Here is a 13,650-nt window from a genome sequence, read left to right on the forward strand (position 1 = left end):
AGACGCAAACACATGTGCGTCCACCGTTAACATGTCCTCTTTCAGACCCGCCATGAATGGGCCGGATATTCCATTCCTAAGTATGAAAGGCCACCGGCTTTATATGGTTCACTTATGCCATTTTACAGTCCAGGCGAGTAGGCCCTGATTCTGCCATCAAGCCTTTTCCTGCCTTCTGCCTCTGAAAGCTCCAGTCTGAGCTCGCATCTGTATCCATGAACTTTGTCCTATTCCCTGCGCGGCTAACGGTGCCTGACTCCAGCCTGTTGCCTGCCAAAAACTGTATTTCACCTTCGAAATTATCTGCTCCGCTCCCTATCCAATGCATTCCTGTCTAGTAGTTTAAGTAAACATTCTTCCAGCTACCAAGCAAAGGGCCCGGCTTCTCTGTCTTTATGCAAGTAATTCATAGCCCTGTTACTATGGAAGATTTCTGCCCTCGCATCTAGTGTAGACACTTAGACGCTTGTACACGCACTCACAGTCAGTATAGAATAGATTTTGTTCGAAAGACCTTTCTTTTTGGATAACACAGTTCTTTAAACATAGGATGTTAGATATGATTTGGGATTAGGTTGACTTGACCCCCCAGACTTCTGTCGCCACATGTAGAGCTAAATGTCAAGTCCCCTTCACCCCCTAGTTGCACGTCAATCACACGTCATGCTGCTGCGCGCGCATTTCTGCCAAGTATTTCTGCTGACATTGCGAAATTCTTTCATGGAACCACCCTATTATGACATCATACCTGATGACGTTCTTTAGTTACGCCCAGTTACACCCACTCTAGCTACGCATGTATGTTTTATCTTTGCTATCAATTGTTACGCCTCCTCCATCTGTTTCACTGTAATACCTATTGTATAAAAATGATTACTTGTCAATAAAGTAGGTCCTTCACTTCCTGAACCTTCGTGGTGATGGAATATGAAGTCCTCAATTCGAATTGATTTTGGAATAAAGCCCGTTCCGAACCTCTAATACCACGGATTCTGCCTCTTATTTTACTGAGCTATTATTATAGATTTTCCGCATCAAATTAAGTTCCGGTAATTAAATTATTTACCACACATTGACTATGTAATGATTGAGGCTAAAAATTGGGACAAGCTGCAGGACTTTAGAATAGAGAAAAGACAGGACAGTGACCATAATGCACTGATCTTAACCTTGAAGCCAGGGTCTTTTGGCCTGAAAAACAGCGAGACCAAACTAACTTTGGCAATGCCCCCCCTCGTATTAACCAATAATAGAAGGAGGGTGAAATGGCCGCACCTGGCAAAGTCACCCCTGCAGCTTGCAAAAATTTATCAAATGGTGATACCATTTATAGCCCAGATGGCTGAAGGAAATGGGCATGCACAAATACTGGACACACACAAACAGCTAGTCACAGTACTGGCTGATGTTTTCCACCCTGTAACTCGTGCCAAGAGGCGTGTACCGAAAAACTACCCCTGGTATAATACCGTCTGTAGGAACTTAAAAAAGGACCTCCTAACAGCAATCAAGCAAAAAAACAAACAGAACACTAGAGTTCTTAGGAAGGCATATAAGGATGAACTATATAGGAGCAAGATGGAATGGGAAGAGGAGATATGGGAAAAACTGAGGGAAGCCCTAATGCTAAAGGACGCTAAACTTTTTTGGGCAATAGTGAATAGTACCACGAGAGACAGTGAGGAATCCTTTTTGCCAAACATTGCTCCCTCAGTGTGGGAAGTACACTTTGCCACACTGTATAGTTCTTCCCCGGGGGCAACTCTGGTGTATCCGGATGATGACAGGGTATCCCAACTAGATTGCTCTTTTTGTACCACACTGGACCTGGATCCCCTGTGTGAGTGCAAAATGTGGAGGCCCACAGATTGCGCGGACCACATAGACCACACAGGTATTGGGGCTCGGCTGGCTGCCGAAAGCGTTGACAGGATCTCAATCAAGGAAGTAGAGTACGCTATCGCCAGGCAGCCCCCTATTAAAGCACCTGGTTTGGATAAAGTGCCGGGCGATCTCTTTCGCTCCCAACCCAAAATCTGGGCACCCTACCTAGCTGTGCTGTTTAATGCAGTTTTACTGGGAACTAATATCCCAGACACCTGGGCCGGGGCCGAAACTGTTCCTATTTTTAAAAAAGGTTCCCCCTTAGTTCCTTCTAACTACAGGCCGATAAGCCTTCTGGATACCACACAGAAACTTATGGGGCGGATTATTCTGGACAGAATACTAGGGTGGGCAGAAGAGAACAAAATAATAACTACCCTGCAGGCTGGGGTTAGAGCTGGAATTTCGACCCTAGACCAGCTCTTTAGACTACAGGTTCTGTTCTGGAAGACTGTAAGTTTGGAGGGTGGTAGCTTATACCTGGTATTCGTAGATTTACGGGCTGCTTTTGATCTTGTGCCGAGGGAAAATCTATGGAGGGTACTGGAAGATCTAAAGCTCCCACCATACTTACTTGAAGTCTTGAAGCGTTTCCATAAAGGGAACTACGCCCAGGTACGCTGTGGGAAGAACGGCGATCTATCGGACCCCTTCCCCGTTACCAGAGGGGTACGCCAGGGTTGCGCCCTAGCTCCCACGCTTTTTAGCCTCTATTTAAATGGCTTGGTGGGCGATCTGGATGCTGTCAGAAATAGCGATGTCCCCCGGTTTTCATCTGGGCGGGTGCCTGCTCTGATGTTCGCGGATGACACCTTGCTGTTGTCGCGAACATCAACAGGCATCCAGAGGGTTCTGGACGGTTTTGTAACATTCTGCGCCTCGAGGGGACTTGAGATCAATCTAGAGAAGACGAAGTATATGATCTTCGGTCCACCAAAACGCACCCGTCCCTGCCCACTCTTGAATGGCACCCCGCTAGAAAGGGTTAGAACTTTTGTTTATCTGGGTGTTACCCTGACTGAAGATTTCAGCTGGGGCCCCCAGGTAGTCAAATCTGCCCTGAGGCTCACACAGATAGCGGGAGGCATTAACAAGTTCCATAGGAAAACACAATTCAAGCCAGTCTCCCCAGCTCTTGAAATGTACAGGGTTCAAGCTAGACCTGCCGCTTTATACGGCGCAGAACTTTGGGGTCATACCCGCGTATTGACCCTTTCTAAGGTTGAACATACATTCACTAGAAACCTGTTAGAGCACACCGCTTACACCCTTGAGATTAGACTTGGATCTAGAGCCCATCTCTGAACTTTTATCGAGTTGACCCCTTCTGTATTGGAGAAGGCTATGGACAGTGCCCGAGCTCGGTGATTACAGAGCTGAATTTTCAGCAATTTGGGACCAACTAAAGACTAAAAATATACCTTGGCTATCTCATATCAAAGCTGTAGCATATCAGATAGGCCTGCCACGATTATGGGAGACTCCTGGGGAAAGTTGCATAGCGGTCCAGAAATTGGAACTGCTAGCCCTACTTAGACAGCACAACTTAGCTCTGTTATACCGTTCACAGTCCATGGGCAGGTTGACTACAGACTTTCTACAAGTGAAATTGGCACCCAGCAGGGAGGAGTTCTTAGATTTGATCCAGCCCCCTAGTGCAAAAAAGCTATATATCCAGTTAAGGTATGGTTGCCTCCCAATTGGGGAACTGACCTGCAAATGGGCAGGGAGAGGTGAGGGGGTTTGCCCTGGTTGCAACGAATCTAAAGAAGACCTAGCCCATATCTTATTTTTTTGTCCCGCCTATAAGGAAATACGTAGATCTTGGATTGTGCCACTGTGTAGAAATTTGGGACTAAAACAATGTGCGCAAGCATGCAGGATATTACGTTATGATACTTCACCACCTATTGTGTTCACTGTTTCCCGTTTCTTATATGGTATGTGGCGTAGGAGGTCTGCCCTGATTAACTGATTGAAAATTTGATTGTTCTTAATATTGATGTACAAAAACTGTGTATCATCTCATCTTTGATAACTTTTGTTTAATAACTTTTTATCTTGTATGCATAATTATCTATGTTTTATCCTGTATGTATATATTTTATCTGTGCTTTTATGGTCATTTGACCGAAATAAAGCTATCAAAGGAAAGATTGTTGTAAATAGCATTTTCATTTAATTTATTTTAAATGTGGATAGTGTGTGAGAGTCGCCTACAGACATTTTTCTGACAAATATTGTGTTTATGTTTCATGCAACATCCATTAAGAAAGTTTCTTTAAGATCGAAACAGGACCTCAAATATGAGAGCTGGGAGGGGTGTCACATGATTATTAGCAGTAATTTTAGTGACCTGCTGCAGCTGTGTTACAGCACTGAAAACACACGTCACTGTCCCTGAATATTAGATGTAAACACATCTAGAGTTTGTACCAGGGTGTCTGTGCACTGTCAGTGACCTGGCCAAAGAGGGCAGGAACCAGCTGAAACCGGTTCACAAATTCAAAGCTGTTCTGAACAGGGCCCCCAAAATCCGTTTGGCCCTGGGCCCCCAGAATCCTTAAGACGCCCCTGTCCTGAAGCACCCACCGCTTTAAGGTCTGACCCCGTACCCTGCAGCACTCTCACTCCCCAGCAGGGGTTTTGAGACAGCTCTCCTGTAGTCTCTGGCAAGATGCTGTGAGACAGCAGAGTCCGGAAGGTTGTATTCCACCGCCCTTTCTGCACAGTCCGCCATGTTCACCAGGGCCCAGGGGGTGTCTGTAAAGCTGGGCAAGGGACGTGCTCTCTTATGTTTAGTGAGTACCCCCAGAGTTACTCCACCCTACCCCCTCCCAGATTCACACTGCGCGTCCGCCCCCTCTAACTCTCTCCCCCGCACCCCGCCCTTTGCTGCACTTCTAAACGGACTCATTTCCGCGGTGGCGCTGGTACTACTGTTAGCGCTGCATGAAAAGAGGAACTGTGGCTAACGAGGCGCTGTGTGCACGTGGGTAGTGCGGCAGGATATGTTTGTCTGCAGGCAGGGGCCAGCGGCCTGTACCCGGGACCCAGACCCTGGAGAGACACTCTGGACCCAGAAGGAGAGACACCCAGACCCAGGAGAGACACTCTGACTCAGGAGGAGAGACACCGAGACCCAGGAGAGACACTCTGACCGGAGAGACACTCTGACCCAGGAGGAGAGACACCCAGACCCAGTAGAGACAGTCTGACCCAGGAGGAGAGACACTCAGACCCAGGAGAGACACACTGACCCAGGAGGAGAGTCACCCGGGACCCAGGAGGAGAGACACCCAGACCCAAGAGAGACACTCTGACCCAGGAGGAGAGACACCCAGACCCAGTAGAGACAGTCTGACCCAGGAGGAGAGACACCCAGACCCAAGAGAGACACCCAGACCCAGGAGAGGCACCCTGGACCCAGGAGGAGAGACACCCAGACCCAGGAGAGGAACCGGAGTCCGGGCACAGAGTCAGGTGAGCGCTTCAAACAGCCATGAACATTACCGGAAGCCTCTGCTTTGCTCTTCAGAAATTTGAATATTATTCATAAACGGTTTTACTGTTTGATGTTCTATTAAATGCTATCTCTGGTAAGTCGCTTCCTATTGGGCTCCGGCCAGATGACGTGCATTATCTGTTTACTTCTCACATTACAATCACTTTGTTTAATTTCAAGTGCGCAGAAAAAACGTAGCGCTGCGGTGGGTGATTGTCAATGTCTAAGAAAAGGCCAAGTGTGAAAGGGGGTACAGGCAGCTGTGCTCAACTCTGAACCCCCAAACCAACTACTGCCCTGTTTCATATTCGAGGGACACCTTTGGGAATGTGACGTCACTCGTGACGTGTCCGGTTATTAGCACCTGGGAGAAAGCCGCACTTGTGAACTGCTCTCCAGGGCACAGGGTGCACAGCTGTTTATTAACACTCCGGATGCAGGGTTATTTTTTATTTAATATTTGGCTTCTCTGCTCCCATTGACGCTGTGAATAGTGATTTTGCTCTTTTAGTTTCACTCCTATTTTGACCGAGGAAGCTATTTTTTTCTGCTTATGCGCTCTTTTTACGTTTACATTTATATACAGTTTCAAAACAGGACGTGGTCTGCGGGGTTTGTGCTCTTCAAAAAGGATGGTAATGAAAAATAAAGTCCAAAGTACATCTGCTATTAGTCAGGGCTGGACAGGCCTTTCATCCCACTGGGCATTTCCCGGCAGTCCTGTTCATTTACGGCATCTGGGGTTAGATGGATGCATTTTACTGCAGATATCTGCATCGCTGCACTGAAATGCATTAGTCACGCATTAAAGCGCCGCGGTGGCCGTGAGGCGCTCAAGGCGGCCTGGCTGCATTTCACCCTAGTACCGCCAGGGGCACCCCTCTGTCCCCCCTCCCCCAGAATGCATACCCCAATAACACACACACAGACTGCTGAGTTGGGTAAAGTTTGCTGCAGGTTTATTACATATTACAATATGTAATGGGTGGGTTATCTTGCGGGCGATCCAAGGGCAGGCAACCAACTGGACCGCCTGCCCGCCTGATGAGCCGGGCAGCGCTGGAGCGAACCCCGCCTTTGCTGCCATCCAGGTGATTCTTTTCCAGGATCACGTGCCGTTGGTAACTTCTACTCACGCCCCCCCTCTCGGGACGGAGCGTCGCATAGCAAACCCCCCGGTTGTTCAGGCCCACAACCGCCCGCAGGACTAGTGGGGCGCCGACACGGCTTCCGGGACCCTCCCCTGAGGCTCCTCGGTTTTGGATCAGGCACCCCCCTATGGTGCCGCGCAGAGGTACCCTTGGTACCGGCCTGCTTCCAGATCGCCCTGTAACTCCGCCACAGCCCTGGAGGTGGCTCACCGTCGCCGCCAGGGCCCCCCACCACACCTTGCTCTACCTGCAACCTCTCATCTCTAACGCCTCGCTTAAGTCTAGGAGAAATAGATCCATGCCCACCTGGGACAGGTGCACCCCATCTATATCGAAATATTCCTTCACGCTCACCTTGATCATCTCATGTCGTATAAAACCTAAGCCTCTTTGCTCCGTGAACTTCCGCATTGCCCCATTAATACGTCTCCTAGAATGATCTACTGCCTCCGCTGATTTGGCCCCCAGACAAGTTCTGCGTAGGATAATCTCTGACCAGATGACTTCGCACTGCCCCAAGCGCTTGCATATCTCCCCCAGGTCTCTTTTCATGGCTAGCAGCAACAGCCTCCTTCCTAGGGTGATGAGGTAATTCCCCCCAAGGTGAATCACCAAAGTGTGGGGGAGGGTGGAGCCCTGCGAGACCAGCCTCTGCTCCAACTTGTTCCGGAGCTCAAACCATCTTATGCCGGGGAAACCCATCCACTCCACATGTGTCTGTGGAAAGTGCCGCATCCAATTTCGGTGCAATGCCCATCGGGCCGCCCTGGAGATAAATGGATGCCCGATCACCCAGACCAGTCGCCCTAGTAAACAAGAGACATGGTTCACACTCATGGTTATTTAATCAACAGTAGATTATCCACATAATAACAAAAACCACTACAAATCACGGCACACCAAAAAAGGGGGGAGGGGTTGTCCAATCCTTCAGTCCGACTCCCACCGCCCCACTTTTTTCACCTTGGCGGGCGCTAAACCAGCCAAGTGGGCCGCCGTGGCTGCTCCAATCCTAAAAGAGTGGCTGGAGTATCTCTTCTCTGGCTGGTCCAGACCCGCCCTGGACAAGCTGGCCCTGATCATTCGCTCTATCTGGTATCTGGTCACCGGGGCCTGGTCCCTGTGTACAAGCAAGTAACCCGGGGCGGGGGGGCGGCACCCGAGGAGCACCTTCACCCAGTGGACTGGGCACAACCTGGGGTCGCCAAGGGGCCAGAGAACCACGTCAATCCCCCGCCCCGCCTGATCGGTCTTTGACCTCCGGAGGCGGATGGTCAAGGAGTCGGTGACGGACATAGAGCATCCCCCGAGCTGTCGTACTTGGACCTGGCCACCAGCTCGCTGATGCGGAATGCGAAGAAAAATGCTAGGCAAAAGGCAGCAGAGAATAGCGTGGCCTCGTATGGTGAATAGGTGACCGCCTCAAGCACGCCCAGCATGCCCCTCAGTATGTCAAAGTCAATGGGGGCTCGGTTGTCCGGCACCCTGGGCTCGTCCCTTGCCCAACCCTTCATGGCGGCCCGTATGGCAAAAGAATTGGTGGGGTCAGCTCCCCCGCATATCCTGGTGTCGTGACTCACCGCCGCTAAATGGCTACCCACCCAAGAGTGGCTTTTCCCCTGCCCCCTTGCCCATACCACAAATGCTCTGACTTTGATCTCCATTGTTGCCCCTGAAGTGCCCAGCGCCAGGGACACCGCCCTAAAGGTTGCCAAGTGTGTACCATAACGTTTCCTGGTACCTGGGGCCAGTGCGCTCTCTCCCATCGCTTTCAGCTGCTGTCCCACTGCAGGATCCTCCAAAGGTGCTCCGGGAATGGGGTCATCTAAGCTCTCGCCCGCGGCCAGGCCTCCCTGACGCGGAGCCACTGAAAACGAGAAAGAGCATCAGCTGCCACATTTTTTACACCTTCAATGTGCCTGGCCCTGAACTCAACATTGGCGCGCAGGCAGACCCTAACCAATTCCCTCAACAGGCATAGTACCAACCGGCACCTGGCTGTCTGACCGTTGATGGCCTGGACGACCGCCATGTTGTCAGACCAGAATAGGACCTTTCTGTCCGACAACGTCTCGGGCCATAGGTGCAAAGCAACTACAATAGGGAAGAGCTCAAGTACCGTGATGTTTTTTGTGATCTTGCGCCTGCGCCAAACGTTGGGCCATTCCTGCGCACACCAGTCCTCGCCAAGGATCGCCCCAAAGCCCTCCCTGCCAGAGGCATCCGTAAATAAGCACAGCTCCTGACTGCCCACCCACGGTTGCCGCCATATCACTGCTCCATTGAACCGGGAAAGGAAGTCGTCCCACACGGCAAGGTCCTGCTTTAAACCTGAACCTAGCTTGACCCAGTGGTGCTTCTTTTTCACCCCCGCTGTGGCCCTTGCTAGTCTTCGAGCGAAACCCCTCCCTATGGGGATGACCCTGACTGCAAAGTTCAGTTTTCCTAACAAGCATTGGATTTCACCCAGGGTAGCCTTGTCCCTACAGAGCAAACTGTGAATATCCTGACGCAGGGCCTGTACCTTATCCGCAGGGAGTCTGGACTCACCCTTGACTGTGTCCAACTCGATTCCCAAGAATACCAAGACCTGCGCCGGACCCTCCGTCTTGCCCGGAGCTAAAGGCACACCCAAGTGTCTTGACAAATCCTGGAAACACTGCAGTGCTCTTGCGCACTCCTGCGTGTCAGCTCCCCCGATGAACAGGAAATCGTCCAGGTAGTGGGTCACTCCCTCTACCCCGTACCTGTTCGTTAGGGCCCACTGGAGGAAGGAGCTGAACGCCTCAAAGTACGAGCATGACACTGAGCAACCCATGGGCATACATCTGTCATAGAAAACTTTGTCCTCCCACTTGAAGCCCAAGAGGTGTTGGCTATCTGGGTGTACCGGCAGCAGTCTGAATGCCGACTCTATGTCTGACTTGGCCAACCACGCTCCCTTACCTGCCCTCCTGATCATGTCAACCGCTAGGTCTAGGGAGCAGTAGGACACCGAACACCTCCCCTCATCTAGCCAAAAGTTCACTGAGTCCCCTTCCGGGTACGACAAGTGCTGTATCAGCCGAAACGCCCCAGGTTCTTTCTTTGGCACCACCCCCAGGGGGGAGATTACAAAATGCTGCTTATGCGCTCTTTTTACGTTTACATTTATATACAGTTTCAAAACAGGACGTGGTCTGCGGGGTTTGTGCTCTTCAAAAAGGATGGTAATGAAAAATAAAGTACAAAGTACATCTGCTATTAGTCAGGGCTGGACAGGCCTTTCATCCCACTGGGCATTTCCCGGCAGTCCTGTTCATTTACGGCATCTGGGGTTAGATGGATGCATTTTACTGCAGATATCTGCATCGCTGCACTGAAATGCATTAGTCCAGCATTAAAGTGCCGCGGTGGCCGTGAGGCGCTCAAGGCGGTCTGCCTGCATTTCACCCAAGTACCCAGGGCGGTGCTTGACTTGTAGCGCTGAGCTGCTCTCAGGTGCACTTGCAGCGCTAGACTGCTGCGGAGCCTCTCTTTCAAACTCTGTCACCCTTGACCCTGCCTGGCTGGGAGGACAGTAGGTGAGTGACCTTTCATTTCAGGGGTTTGACGCATTTAAATGTCTTGTTAGAGCTTCTCGTTGCTCAAAAGGGGGGTCGTTTCTGATATTACTCTGTTTCCATTCACTTCATAGCTTGGTTTTACTTGGGAGAAAGTGTCACTCTAAGTGTCACTCATCGATTGTTGAATGTCACTCATAAGTGCACAGAAATCATGGCAGTGTCACACATGTGCAATCTAAAAGCTTGCCAGCTCTGTGTGACCTTCTTGGTTTGAGTCGTGAATATGACGTGGCTTCTGTATTGCTGACCCTGTTTTCTGTGACACAATGTCCGCTGCACGTGCATCTGTTGGACTGTCTCGTGAGAAGTGTTGGCATCAATGCCTTTGGGCAAACTGAAGGCAGCTTCCAGAGATGATACCCAATTAGGTTCTGGTATAATTGTATTGTTTATATGGTGAGGTCCCCTGTCAATCATGCTGACTGAGTGCCAAAGGGTCTTTGGGCTACGGTCTCAGCTTGCGTGGAATAGTTTTACCCCAAAGTTGTTCCTGTCTTGTCTTTTATTCCTCAGAGAGGATTTTTTATATATGGCCCTTTGGGTCCGATAGTTACCCGTCTCCCTCTTAATTTCTCATCACCTCTATGAAATCATGGGAATGTCACACAGGCAATGTGTGAACCTGCCAGGTATGAAGCACAATGGATTTGAAGTCGAAAAGTGCACATTGAAATGATTGTATTCTGCCCGCGCGGGGCTTCGGAGCTCTGATGCATCTGGAACAGCGTCATTTGACTCGTCCCCCACACGTCACAGAAGTACATTGTCTACGTGTACTTGACACTATATACTCTGTGTGCCTTAACTTTATTAATGTGAAATGTAGTCTTTAGAACCTACTAAACCCCCCTCACCATTAAATTGTATTCCCTGTAGTGTTGTATCTTGGTTTAAGTGCAATGCGTCTTCCAGTTTGTCTGTCCTGCTGCTCAGCCAGTGTGGGTGGACAGTGGGATGCCTGGTGTGTGTGATGAGATGATAGTGTCGGGGATGCTGGTGTGTGTGATGAGATGGTAGAGTGTCGGAGATGCTGGTGTGTGTGATGAGATGATAGAGTGTCGGTGTGTGTGATGAGATGATAGAGTGTCGGGGATGCTGGTGTGTAATGAGATGGTAGAGTGTCGGGGATGCTGGTGTGTGTGATGAGATGATAGAGTGTCGGGGAGGCTGGTGTGTGTGATGAGATGATAGAGTGTCGGAGATGCTGGTGTGTGTGATGAGATGATAGAGTGTCGGGGATGCTGGTGTGTGTGATGAGGTGATAGAGTGTCGGGGAGGCTGGTGTGTGTGATGAGATGATAGAGTGTCGGGGATGCTGGTGTGTAATGAGATGGTAGAGTGTCGGGGAGGCTGGTGTGTGTGATGAGATGATAGAGTGTCGGGGATGCTGGTGTGTAATGAGATGGTAGAGTGTCGGGGAGGCTGGTGTGTGTGATGAGATGGTAGAGTGTCGGGGATGCTGGTGTGTGTGATGAGATGGTAGAGTGTCGGGGATGCTGGTGTGTGTGATGAGGTGATAGAATGTTGGGGATGCTGGTGTGTGTGATGAGATGATAGAGTGTCGGGGATGCCTGGTGGGTGAGTGTCAGTTGAGAGAAGGGGCTGAGCAGCAAGGGAGCTGCTCCTGGTGGGGCTTCTATGATTCTGTACTTAGGACCTGAACTTCATCAATAAACCTACTTAATTACTATACCTCGGCTACACCATCCACTCATTTCAAGTAGAGAAGAGAGATTCATATGTGTGCGCTCCAATGTTCACATTTACATTAAAAATCGTCATTCTCGCTTATATTTACAGTTATGTATTTCAAAGCTATATTGCATTTACTGAAAGTGCAACACACATTCAATCCTAAATTCATTATTAACGTTTTCATTTATTTGTAGTTGTGCATGCACATATAGACACATGTTAAAGATTCACATTGAAATGCACTATTTAAGTTAGCATAACAAGGCCTGCATTTCTTCTCACATGAAACTATACTGTTCTTTTTTTCTTGTGTGTTCTTTTTCTTGCAGGTGCATTCACAAGGCTTCATTGGTTAAAGAAAAGAGTATCAATCAATCAATCATGGGATTTTATAGCGCGCTACTCACCCGTGAGAGTCTCAAGGCGCTGCAGCTCCGGTCATTTCAAGAGCCAGATCTGAGGGTCTTCCTGTAGATGTGCAGGGTGGGGGCGCGTCTGATGTCGATTGGGAGTTCATTTCCGGGTTTGGCTGCGATGTTCTTCTGCCCGTTCTTGCACTGCAGATGCGCGGGGGTTCGGCGAGGGCAGGGTCGGTGGATTAGAGGTTTCTCTTGGGTACGTGGAAGGAGATTCTATCGTTGAGATATTGGGGTCCGGTGTTGTGGAGGCATTTGTAGGCGTGGGTACTCTATCTTGACACTTACTCTCCTCTCGACGGGGAGAAAGTGGAGGTTTCGCAGGTGTTGGGGGGTGTGTTCGTGTCGAGGGATGTTGAGGACGGGTCTGGCTGTGGTGTTCTGTATTGTCTGGGGCTTGCGGAGTAGAGACTTCTTGATCCCGGCGCAGAGGGCTTTTCTGTAGTCCAGTCTGCTAGTTATGAGTGCGTGGGTGACAGTCTTCCTTGGTTCGGGGGGGGGGATCCATTTGAAGTTCTTCCAGAGGATGTGGAGGGTGTTGAAGCAGCTGGAGGAGACGGCGTTGACCTGACGGGTCATGGAGAGGGAGGATTTGACTACCATGCCGAGGCTCCAGGCCTGAATACAGTATCAATGTATTAGTGATAGAGAGCCTGAGAAGAAAGACCTTGGCAAGAACATGGAGAGACAGAACAATATCAGAAGAATTGTATTCATTTTGTATCCGGCGTCGCACGGTACCCGAGGTCGATACCGCTGCCCAGACTCATGAGATGGGAGAATTTAGTAATGTTGCAGCTGCCGACGGTGAGAATGGAAAGCACAAAGGAGTCGTTGATGACGTGGATATGTGATGATACTCTGAAGGATTCTTGGGCATTAACTGGTGTTCACACCGTTTGACTTTAGGACAGTGCCCTTTGGACTTTGAGAGGTACAGACCTCTCTGCGTCCTTTTATTCTTGACTGAATGTGGCTTTAGGCTAACACTTATCACCTTATCATTGGAAGACTCTATCCAAGCTGCCACTATACTGACCCCTTCCTGCATTTGCTGCATTTCCCAAATCCTTTGACACCCTTAAGTGCTAAACATCCTCATTTTAAATTGGAGTTCTGATTAGATTACTTTTGACCTTCTTCGTGATCTTTTACAGAACATCAAATATTTTTTTTTTTTGATAAGCAAATTTTTATTTTGTGAAAGAACACACTTAAATACACATACAACAATCCAATTGAACTGGCATCAAAGTGACATATCACGGAATCAGTGACAATCAATAGCGAAACCCCCCGCCCCCTCCCCGGACCCCACGCTCCCCCCACCTGCACCGTCTCCCCTAAATTAGACCCCCTAGCCATTTCCCCCATATTCTGCTAAACTTTTTGGG

At 49.6% G+C, this 13,650-nt stretch overlaps 1 protein-coding gene across 1 annotated transcript in view; it reads left to right on the plus strand.

Moving 5' to 3' along the window:
* Positions 1-4,630: 4,630 nt before the first annotated feature.
* The window catches only part of LOC146830090 (uncharacterized), a 39,656-nt gene continuing 30,636 nt past the window's right edge, over positions 4,631-13,650 (plus strand). The window contains exon 1 of the mRNA XM_085604325.1: positions 4,631-5,367. The gene's annotated coding sequence lies outside the window, so the exon portion shown is untranslated. The remainder of the gene's footprint in view (positions 5,368-13,650) is intronic.

Source organism: Triturus cristatus, chromosome 5_1, assembly GCF_964204655.1.
Source record: "Triturus cristatus chromosome 5_1, aTriCri1.1, whole genome shotgun sequence".
NCBI classification, from domain to species: domain Eukaryota; kingdom Metazoa; phylum Chordata; class Amphibia; order Caudata; family Salamandridae; genus Triturus; species Triturus cristatus.